The sequence below is a fragment of the Rhopalosiphum maidis genome, chromosome 2, assembly GCF_003676215.2.
Source record: "Rhopalosiphum maidis isolate BTI-1 chromosome 2, ASM367621v3, whole genome shotgun sequence".
NCBI lineage: Eukaryota > Metazoa > Arthropoda > Insecta > Hemiptera > Aphididae > Rhopalosiphum > Rhopalosiphum maidis.
The window spans coordinates 58,823,488-58,835,871 of record NC_040878.1 but is presented as its reverse complement, the minus strand read 5'-3'; positions in this window follow the sequence as shown (position 1 = coordinate 58,835,871).

The window sequence follows — 12,384 nt, the reverse complement described above, 5'->3', positions numbered from 1 at the left end:
TCGTAGCCAGTGTAGAGCTGCAAGAATACAAATTAACTACAAGGTTTAATCTTGTACAAGTTTGCATGTTTATATACAAATTGTGATAATATTAATGTAATAACTAATAATATTATGTTCTGAAGTTATAAATGCCAACAATATAACATACTGAGTAGGTTCTGACATACTTATAATTACCAAGGGCAGACCTAGAAATTAAGAAAAATTGGAGACTAAAGTGTACACTTTAGATATAAAATATGTTCATCTATAAGCTAAATAGGTACTTATACTAAATAGTTATTACTTATTACTACCTACATCCTATATAGGTGTCTAATACTTATATTGGCTATTATACTCGTAATTAAAAATAAATATATTTTATTTGTAACTCGTAGATATAAAATGTGATAAGCTGATAACTTATATAAAACATATATATAATATATACATAAAAGTATAAAACATTATTGGTATTATTAGAAACTAAAGTATATATTACACACATTTTTGTAAATTAATACCTTGGTACGAATAACTAATAAGTAATAACTATGATAGTAGAGGGTATAGGTATCTTCAGTGACGCCGAACCCATGTCATGTGAAGCCTTTACTTCACTTCTTAACTGAGTTTATCATATAAATTGTGGGTAAGTGGGTGGTTGGAACAAAAATATTAGATTTCGCTTTGCAAAAAAAGTCTGAGTTCGGCGTCACTGGTTATCTTTTAAATTTATCAAAGCTGAGAGGGCCTTTTTTAGGCACAAAATATTACACCTATTACCAGCTATAATATACCGTTATAGTATGCATTGTCAATTAAATTAAATTTAAGATCCAATAAAATATATTTATGAATATATTAATGTTATGAGTTAGTTTTAACTATTATAATTTTATATTTATAGGTATATAAACAAATTGATATAATATATTAAAATAATTAATTGGAAAAACTGAATAGGTATTATGAGAGTAAATTTAAAATATTAAATTAAAAAATTTATAGGCAAATAAAAATTAAATTTAAAAAATTAAAACAATGATCGTATAATTAAAATTATAGAATAATTAATGATAGTTTAAAGATGTTGTCAGTTTCTGTTTTGTACCAACATTTTAAACTAGAAACATTAATTCTTAGTATTTTTATTTTTCAACTTTATTTCAAAAACAAAGAATCTGTAATTTAATTATCACAATAATCTTATATGTGGATATGTAATATATTATAAATATTTAAAAATGTGACACATGAGAAAAAGTAGCTACCTAATGACGACACTTACTTGGGGATTTGGTTAATTTTTATTAAAATAAAGTATTATAAATAAAATATTATAGATTTAAGTCATAAAACCATTTTCTCTTTACCCTGCGAGGACCATTTATTGAAATAGTTTCTGTATTTAGCGCTTATATTAAGGAATTTGGATTGTTTGTTAGTTCGAAGTGAAAACATTTGTATAGTACCTTTGAGTTTCTTCTACTGTGTTTATTTTTAAATGAAAGGTGTGATTTGACTATTTGAGGTATAGAATGGCATACTAAAATTTTTAGTAATCAGAAATAAATGCTATATCACTAAGCATTCCGTTGTCTTAAAAAAGGTCTATATGATCATTACAATTTTTAGTAATTCTCAGATTATCGAATTTGTTTATACTCTATTGTTATTCCACTTATATTAAAATTAGCATAATTATAGTAACGACCTATTAACTATTACATCGAAGTATTTATGTTTTATAATATGAGGTTACTGATTAGACGATTAGTAACTCATAAATATACAATATACATAAGATTGTATTATTTATTATTATTGAATTTGATGAGTTGTTGAAAAATTTCATATTAAAATATTATAATTTAATAGTAGGTACCTATTATTATATTAATTATAAATTTAATAATTTAGCATTGATAATAAACAATTTTCGATTAATTTGTTATGTTTTACTCATTAAGCCATTATAGTCAATTAAACGCTTATATATTTAAAAAAAAATAATAATTATATTTAATCGATGGGTGTTGAAAATTAAATATATATTCATGCATGAGACAAATATAATCTGCATAGTGCATACGAGTATAAATGCCCTAGGAAAAATATTTTTCTGCGTTCTTTATTTCGTTTAATACATACATTTGTGTTATAAATAGTTTTTTATCAATTTATATACTTATACAACACCTACAAAATTAAAATATTTGCTAGAAATGATATCGTGTTTTTGTGTAAAACCACCGTCGTTGATAATTTACTAAAATTGCTACCAATATTGGGGCGATCCACAATTCAACTTGTTCAATTTATACATGCATAGCTTATACTTTTATTATATATTCCATTATAAGATAATGTAGTACGTCGGTGTTTAACCCGTTTTAAGACGGCTGTTTTTAACTTGGAAAAAAATTAAACTGTAATTGAGTTTGGATTACAGGATACGCAAATAACAGATAAATGGGTGTTTATTATTTTTTTTACGAATAACATTTTTAAGCACGTTGATAAACGCGCATTATTTAAATATCTTATTGAAGGTCATTCTTAAAAACATTTTATAAAAATAACTGCAAAATTAAGGTGGTTCTAGTTGGTTAAAAAATCGGTTTTAGACCTCCCGTTGTGTATAAATAGATTGCTGTCTATATAATATAGATAGTGTTAATTTGTAACTACAATGTAATAATTATAATATAGTTACTAATTATATCAAACTATATCAAACAAAATGATAAATAATAAAATTTAATATGAGAATTTTATTAAATTCTGCGACCTGGTATTATATTTTTGTGACTCGGTAGTGGGTCGCGACCCACTATTTGGGAAACGCTTGCTCTATATCGACATCGTACATTACTCCTTATAAGTAGGGCGCGCGTTACTAATATGCGGAGTGTGAGGAATGTCAAGCGGGGTTAACTGCTGACCAAAGATTTTGGGGTACGCGTCAGAGTATATATATAACTATGACCGATGCGTGTTTGACGAGAGTATGTGACACGGAGAGGAACCCGACAGTGAAGAAGGATTGCCACCATCCCGAATATCCGCACTCATGACTCATCAATACCTACCAGGATCGGTAACACAATTCATATTTATATATATATCTAATATCGCTTTCCATTATACATTATCTAATATATATGTTACAATTATCTATCATATTAAGAGGACGCTATACCCGTATGTGTTGTCTCTGTCTTATACACGCGTAACATAGCTAAGACCTGTTTTGCGCGGGACAACTTTACTCCCTTGATATTTTAATCAAAACAATCTAAATTATAAATCCCATCAGGAAGAACTTTACCTGTGACGTAGCGTTTTAATTTTTTTGATAAAATAAATTTAACTAAAGTTATCGGTTTGAGAACTTTAGGTTTTTTTCATTTAATTATTAAAAATTATTGGTTACCACTATCAAAAAAATTAAAACGCTACGTCACAGGTAAAGTTCTTCCCAATGGGATTTATAATTTTGGTAACTTTTGTATAAATATCGAGGGAGTTAAGTTGTCCCGCACAAAACAGTTTTTAACTATGTTATGCGTGTATAAGACAGAGACAACACATGCGGGTATAGCGTCCTCTTAATAATATACGTTATATTTATATATATTTATGTGCTTTACATAAATAAAGTAACCCTGATCTCTAGTATTAATATTACACACCGAGGTTGAGTTCCCGAGACCATGTTAATATAAACATAACTTTACCACAGGAATGGGCGTACACATTACGATCAATGGAGAGGGGACGTTACAATTAGTGGAGGTGCCCGTCTCTGGAGTTCCGATGTTTAGGAAATAATCTTTCCGAAAAATTCAATTCTAAGGTACACTCTTTGTGTTGTAATATTAGTATTTTAAATCAGGTGAATCTTATGCAAAGTCACTATCGGTTCAAATCTCTCTTAATATACAGTAATTTTTAATGGATGATCAATTTTATATTAAACGAAATATGAATAATCAAACTGTGAAAGTAACAAAAACAAATATATTACAAAAATAATTTAAACTAAGAAATAAATAAAATTAATTTAATAACCCAATTACGATCAATTGAGGAGAACGATTTGAGAGATATTTTCGAAAATTCCAAATTTGGAAAGATAGGTACTTTTTTCGGCTATATTTGTTAAGAAATTTACACTGTATACCTACATTATACAAGGTTAAAAATTAAATTTAAAAAAAATTTAATGAGCTATCACCAGTAGAAAAAAAATTTGAATTTATTATTTCTCAGAAAACGGTAGCGTGGATACATTTGCACATTTGCTACATAAATCCGAAGTAGTAGGCTTTTTAAAATTTTATAACATTAATTGTGGAGAATCATCAACACTGGTAGAATCAAGAAATTTCATAAAATCAGCCGTTAACAATTTTAGAGAAGAACCTTTTAGTAGTGAAGAGAATAAAGAACTGGATAATAAAATATAGATCTTACTTTTAAAGAATTAAATTTAAATAAAAGTCAACATATTTTTGTGATAATAATATTGAACTTAAACCACAACTATAAACACAGACATTAGAAAATAAAGATAGTACTGTTAACACTGGCAACGCAATCGAACAACTAAAAAATCTCTTATTATTAGACATAGAAAAACCACTTTCAACAAATTTAAATACTAATCAATCAGAAAATTATAAATTAAAGAATTAAATCAAAACTTTAACTTAGAAAATACTTTAAAACATGTCCCTCAATATAAAAAACTAAAACATATAATAATAACGAAGTTGAGTCTAAATTAAAAACCGTCGATAATACAAATAAATTAAATTCAAATATACTAAAATAGCAAGACTTCAACAATTTAGCTCAAATATTTTCAACAGTTCAGGTGATGAATGTGTTTTAGAATTTTTCGAGTAGTTCAATATCGTAGCTAATGCTATTGCTAACGATTGGACTTCGCAAATAAAATTAATCTATTTACTATTATATATAAAAAAATGCAGCTTATAAATTGTATAAACCATTAATAATGGATAACTCAAATTTAACTTTTAATGAAATAGAACGTATATTTTAAGACAAATTTGCTTGGAAAGCTAGGAATTGTATATTAAGAAATAAATTGAAAAATTAAAAAATTAAAATCAACAGAGACAATATCAGAATTTTTAGCAGAAATATTGTATTTAATTAGTCAAACGAATAATACCGTTCCTGAGACGGAAAAAAAATATTAGATACCCTAACACTAGTATACTATAATACAAGAATTATTATGAATAATGATGTATAGGATAACTGAGAAACTAATTCAAAGAAAATATAAAATTCAAAATTGATAAAATCGGACGTTCAAAATATTAATACAGTAGATATTGATAATTTAAACTTTAAAATTTAAATCAAAGAAAATAAAAAAAAAAATAAATTTTTAACTCAACGGTAATCGTCATTTTAACCAAAAAAAAAATGTGTAAATCGCAGTAAATGAGTTGATTCCTAAGACCTACTTTATGTATTAGTTGATTCCCGGGTCATTAATAGGTATGTACGAGTTGATTCCCTATTTTTGTTCATCAAATATCAATAGATTGAGTTGTTAGAAGTGCGGTCGAAAACATATATTAAATACAGAAGCATTGGGACTAGAAAATCCATGAAAAACCGAGAAAAACAAAGTTTTTTGAGAGAAGTGATGTCACGGTATACTGCAGGTTATTTTATTATCAGATACCAGTTTTTAAATACAATGTTTTTTACATTTTTACCTAACTACTATTTTTTTTAATAAGTAATAGATTATTATATAATACAATAAATAATTGAATAATTTTCAAAATATGAAAAAACTAAAAAGAACAACATTTTTGAGAAACTTATTAGCCAACCTCCTTTAGGACTCGTGGTGTCTCATGGAATATATTAATAGGCTGAATATTTTGCTTAATATTGAAAAAATATATAATGACCCGGGAATCAACTCAACGGTATAGGTAAACAGGTATCCGGGAATCAATTCGTACGCAGCCTTATAAATTATACGCAGGCAAATAACCCTTATAAAAATGTTGACATTAATTTAAATAACTCATTCAATAATAATAATAATATGTTTGATCTATACAATTATAACAATTTTAGTTATACTAATGGCATTTTCATTTCAAATCAAAGTATGAATAGTAACTACCACAGTAACTTCAATCCACATAATATATTTAATCCAAACACTATTAATAACAAACAATAATGGTTATACAAAACCAAAGTGGAATAATCGATATAAGAATGTGTAACCTAACCAAAATAATTAGCCAAAAAATTACTATAAATTACTCTATATCGAAATAATAATAATAATAATAATAATAATAAATATAACTATATAATGAACAAATTGCTAACAATTATCAAACTCCGTCGAATAATATTCACAAACAAAATGTAGACGTAATAAATAATGTCACAAATCAATACGCTATAATAATCAAATGGCCGATAATAATACATTAAATTCAAACAATACTTCATATTATAATAGTAATATAAAAAAAATTAAGGAAAGAGAGAGTGGTTAGACTCCTTTTGTGCCAACAAAAAAAGTCTACTGAAACACAAATACCAAAATTTAATTAAGCAATGTTAGAATCAATAATTGCAGACAAATATAAAAACGATGAGACACAAAAATTAAACAACCTTAAACTGGACAAAAAGCAAAATTAATTTGATACAGATAAAGACGATGACATAGACGGTTATAATATAAGTAATTTATACAATGAAAATAAAATATTAGTGTCTAGCAACTATGATAATATTCAACATGACTTAAAACATAAAAAAACAATAGCTAAAGATCGAAAAATTAATGACAAAACAATAAATAAATATATTACGACATTATATAACCTAACTTCGCTCCTGAATGCATTTGAACCAGATCTAAGACTTGAGGTAATAGGCAATATTAATAATGAACAATATCATTTTGTAATAGATTAAGGAGCTACTGCGTCTATAATTAATGCTGACTACTAAGTACTTACCATTATAAATCAAACCTAAGCCAATGGATTGTGTAAAATTAATTACAGCAAACAGTTCAAACTTAAAACTACTTGGTATTGCTAATATTATTGTGATTTTTGATGATATTAAATTTCCTTTTAAATGCATGGTAGTTAAGAAATTAGTAGGACCTATAGTTTGTTAGACACGGACTTCTTAAAATTAAACAAAATAAATTTTGTCGACAAACAAATAATTTCAACTGGTAATAAAGGCAAAGTAGTTTTAGAATTTGATAAGGAATATAATGTAATTCAAAATAATACTAGAAATAAAATGTAAAAGTAATATTAGTGAAACTATCACAGTTGATAGTAATAATGACAATAAAATTGAAACTGAAAAAATGAGAAATTTAATAATTATTCAGCCGAGGTTAAATTTCATTGCAGCTAAAGGTAGCCGTAATAGTTAACTAAAGTTCCTGGAGACGGATTTTATGGTATTTATGTGTTAACAGCAATGTTCACACATAAACAAAATTATGAAATATATATTAGTTGCTACAAACAATTTTACTACTCTAAAGCATACAAAAATGCATCAGATGCTAAATCAACAACACAATTTTTATTAGATTTAATATATAAATATAATATTTAATACATACGGACATGGCCTACCTAAAATAGTAAGATACGTATTTCACAGCCATTATTAGCTTTTTAAAATCCAAAAAAAGGAGGCAATAGCCTATAGAGTATAGCTATAGGTCAATGAGTCAAGGAAAAGGAAAAAGACAAAATCAGGTGATAATAGAAATGATAACATATGATAAAAAGTGGACCGATATTTTAGCTGTAGTTTTACACGCATATAACACGACCACACAACTCAACGGGATACACTCTCTTTTTTTTAGTACACGGCTACGAACCCATTTCCATTTTCGATGTCGCAATTATTTCATCAAATTTAAATCATTCCACTATCATAGAAATACAAAAATTCAATTCAATTCGTGAGAAATTACCCAACATTCTGCAAAAAGCTTTTGAAAAACAGAAATGTTACACAGACAGCGGAAAAAAAGATATAAACTTTATGTAGGAGAAAGTTTTGGTAAAACTAAATGTAAAGAAAGATAAATTTGCAGATATATACGAAGATCCTCATACAATATTGAAAACAAGTAATCCAGTAACATACTTAATTGAGATAGACAAAAATAGGAAAAAATAAGTCGAGAAAAAGCACGTTCGACAAATAAAAAAAATTATAGAGATCGATCGCAAGTAATAAGTGTGTATTATTATAGTTGAAATAACAATTAATTAAATGTTTAAGTGTTAGGTAATTAAAATGTTTTAGTAGAACTCACTTATTCAAATATATACAGTGATTATTCTTAAATTATAAGATTTGTATAAGAAATTAACGAGCCAATTAATCCATAGGCGGAGATTTGATTGGATTTTAGAGGGGCTTAAATATTTTTTTGGAAAATAAGCCGTGGGGGCTTTTCCCCCACATCCCTTCATTAATATCAATATATACAGGGGACGCCGTATATAAAACTCACGGATATAACGTTCAGTCCCTTTATTAGACTCAACATCGTCTGAAACAATCCGGACGTATCCAAATACATTATAAAAAAATTCGGTTATAAGACTCACCACTTTATTTATACTTAAATCTATACTTAAATTTCGTAAAAAATAAACATTTTTGGTTAAAATTTATAAATAAATTGGTTTTTAAAAATTACATGTTTTTTGGGTTATTTCTGGTTTCAATTCATGCTGTATAATGTGTGTATTTACAACAAATTTTATCGCATTTCACATTTTTTGCAATTATTGTTATTGTAATATGAGTACGAAAAATATATTTTCGAAATATTAATACTCAAAACAAACCAAATTTACAATTTTTTTTTTCATAAATAATAAATAATAAATACATCATACATCTTTTATAATTTTTTATTAATATGTAATAATTTTTATAATATGTATACCTATGTATTATAATTTTAATTTTTTTATCAGAATTTTTAAATTTATTCAATAATAGATATTTAATGTTATATATTATATATATTAAAGAAAATTAAAATTAAAGCAAAATATATAGTAAAATAAAATTCATAAATATGTTTTCCCCACTTCGTCTATAAGATTCATTCAGTTATAAAACTCACTTCGTGCTGGTCCCAAAGTGAGTCTTATAAACAGCGTCCACTGTATTACCTCCAATATGCGTTAACTATACTAAATAACCAACTAATAATTACCAACTAATAAGAAAGCCTACTAAATACGCATTACTAACTAAATATGTACTTTAAAATCATTAATTTATAATACAACAAATATTTTATTATTTTAGTATAATAAACCTTTTTTGATTAGCGAATATATTAAAAATGTTCTCAATACTGATATTGATATCTTTTTCAATGTATAATATTGAAGAGTTATTAAATGTTTCAATCCGTCGCGACTATAGTAGGTATAATATGTTACTGTTGTAATAATATTATTATATTGATTAAATTTCGAGAAAAAAAATATTTTGTAAAGTTCCAAGATTTTGGCAGTTGTTGTAAAATCAATCTGACGTCCGGCCGGCCACACGACTTTGAAAAATGTTCAATAATTTTTTTTTTTTTTTGGTGGGGGGGCTAAGCCCCCTAACAACCCCCCAATCACCGCCTATGAATTAATCAATGTATTTAATTTAGAATATTATATTATAATAACAATTTTTCAATATCTTACTATAACATATTATTTATCACGTTCCTTGTAAAAAATAATGTTATGGTTGAGACTATCACGATAATGATTAACAACCACTTAACTTCTTAGTATTTTTATGCAATATTAATGAAGTTTAATCGGCTTGTAAAAAAAAAAAATGTTATTAAATGATAATTATTTAATATATTTTGTTGAAAAAATATGTAATAATAACAATTGTTGAAATTATCATTTAAGGATGAATTGTATGCTATTGTTTTAAATTGTAAAAAAAAAAAAAAATAGTGAGGACAGTTGTGGCTTCGTGGGTGTAAAATTATATGACATCTTAATTTGGTAAAAACCTCATTATTGCCTGAGATATTTTCTAAATCATAGTCAACGCATTTTTTGAAATATAATGTTTGTGACCTTAGATAAACACAATTACATAAGTAAAAATGTTTAAAATTTGAAAACGTTGTTAATTACAGGTGCCAAAGTCACACATTTATATTTCGATCAAAATCTAGAATAACTCTCAAGATTTTATAAAATTTAAATTGGACCACCTAAGTCTCAGCATCTCACTCGTACATTTTTGGAGTATACTAATTTGCCATCTAACTAACTGAGGCTTCTACTACTTGCATTGCCTATCTGATAAATTCAAGAGACATTTTACTTATTTATTTATTTCTTTATTCAGTCTATTTTCTATCTACCAATACGGGGCGTCCTAATTGTGATATTTGCTCGTAGCCCTTACAACGTGAACAAAAATCTGTTAGCTGCTTTTTTCGCAAATCCTTTTTCATTCTGCCTGTGCTTCCATTCGATCTCAAGAACCCATAAATACCGATTGTAAATCATCTTGGATTTGTGCTACTAGTAAAATCCTTCCTCCCACTATTTACATCAACGACAAATTTAGTACGATAAATTCAAATCCATAAAATTTCACTAACTCAAGTCTGGTAGCGTCTTACACAGCATATTAACTTCTATGAATGTGATAAAAAAGAAAATATTCCTGCAAGATAAAAATATATCTGCCCTTGGTCTATAAGTCAATTCGTTATACAAGCAATTAGATCTATATGCGCAAGGAACTTCATAATCCGTGATGCGCATAAATCACTCAATGCCTCAGTGTCAACTACACAGATTTATAAAAATTATAAATTATAATTATTATGTACTATTGTACATAATATAATACTATTGTCTATTATATCATTGATTATATATGAAATTATATAGTATATATAGTGCTATTATTTATAAATAATCAATGATTATATATATTATTTATGTCTAAAATCTGTGGTCAAATACTATTGATTATGATAAGAAGTTTGTTAAAGTCTTACTTCTAAAACTTGATTCTCCTTTCAGCTTTCACCCACCTGTTGAATGTTTTGAATTGATAAGCTGGTTAATAATAAATCTACACTTCTAGTTATTCTCTCTTCGTCTTTAAAATTCGGAAATCATTTTTGTAAATAATGCCTGACGTCATTAGCTGCATTTGATACATTTATTTCAAATTTCATCATTTTTAAATTTAAATTGAACATTTAAACGGAAATCTCCATGATTAAATCATACCTACTGTTCTTATAACGAGTTCAAATTTACGTTGTTATTGGATATTTCAATGATCAATAATGACTTAAGTTATTTTGTTTTACATCAGATTTTATCTACCTACCTATATTATTTGTGGAGACGTGAAACGTCTACGTAGGTAAATTATTATATTTTATAGACTAAGTACACACTGACACTATTATAACTTTTAGATTAATTTCATTACACCGTTCTGGCGTTCTATAATAAGTGGTTATTGACTCAAAAGTTAAACCAATACCTAATACAGTAATACACTAAATACAATGTTTTCGCCTAAAACTAATTCAACCAACCGTATTACTATAATATCAATGTACCTAAATATATCATAAAATATACTTAGTAATAATATAATAATGTAGACAGACCTACTTTTGTTCAGAATCTTTTTTCGTATGCACTATATGCGTCTATGCAATGAAATTGAATTAAAATTTAACACATACATAGTATTATATATCATAGTGACTTATTCAAAACGAGTTACACCCGAAAACTCGAAATCTACAACTGTACGGCGGTTTGCAAGTGTTGCAACCTTATAAAAAAAAGTAATAAAAACAATTATTGGGTTACCTACTTTATGCTATTTTTCTCTTTTTTTTTATTAGCATTTTTTTGGTTATTTATTTTTTTCACGAAAAGATGGGAAGAGATCTTTTTTACAAAGTACACCACGGCGATTAGTTTTTTATAATTATAACAGCCTACGTTATTATTTTCTGTCACGGCTGCGATTATAATTTCAGGCTTTAAACTTGCAGGAATTAAATTATGTATAATTAATAAGTGTAATAGATAAAGAAATAACAGGTACAGGGTTAAAGTATAGTCTTATGTTAACTAAAGATTAATTATCTATTTTCCATAACTGTATAACTAATATTTTTCATCATTTTATTTTTTAAACACTTAAACGTCTTGGATCTTAAATTTATTTTATGAGTTAGGATTACTAACTTTGTGTACTTTTTTCGAGCTTTGGTATAGTTCACGGATATAGATA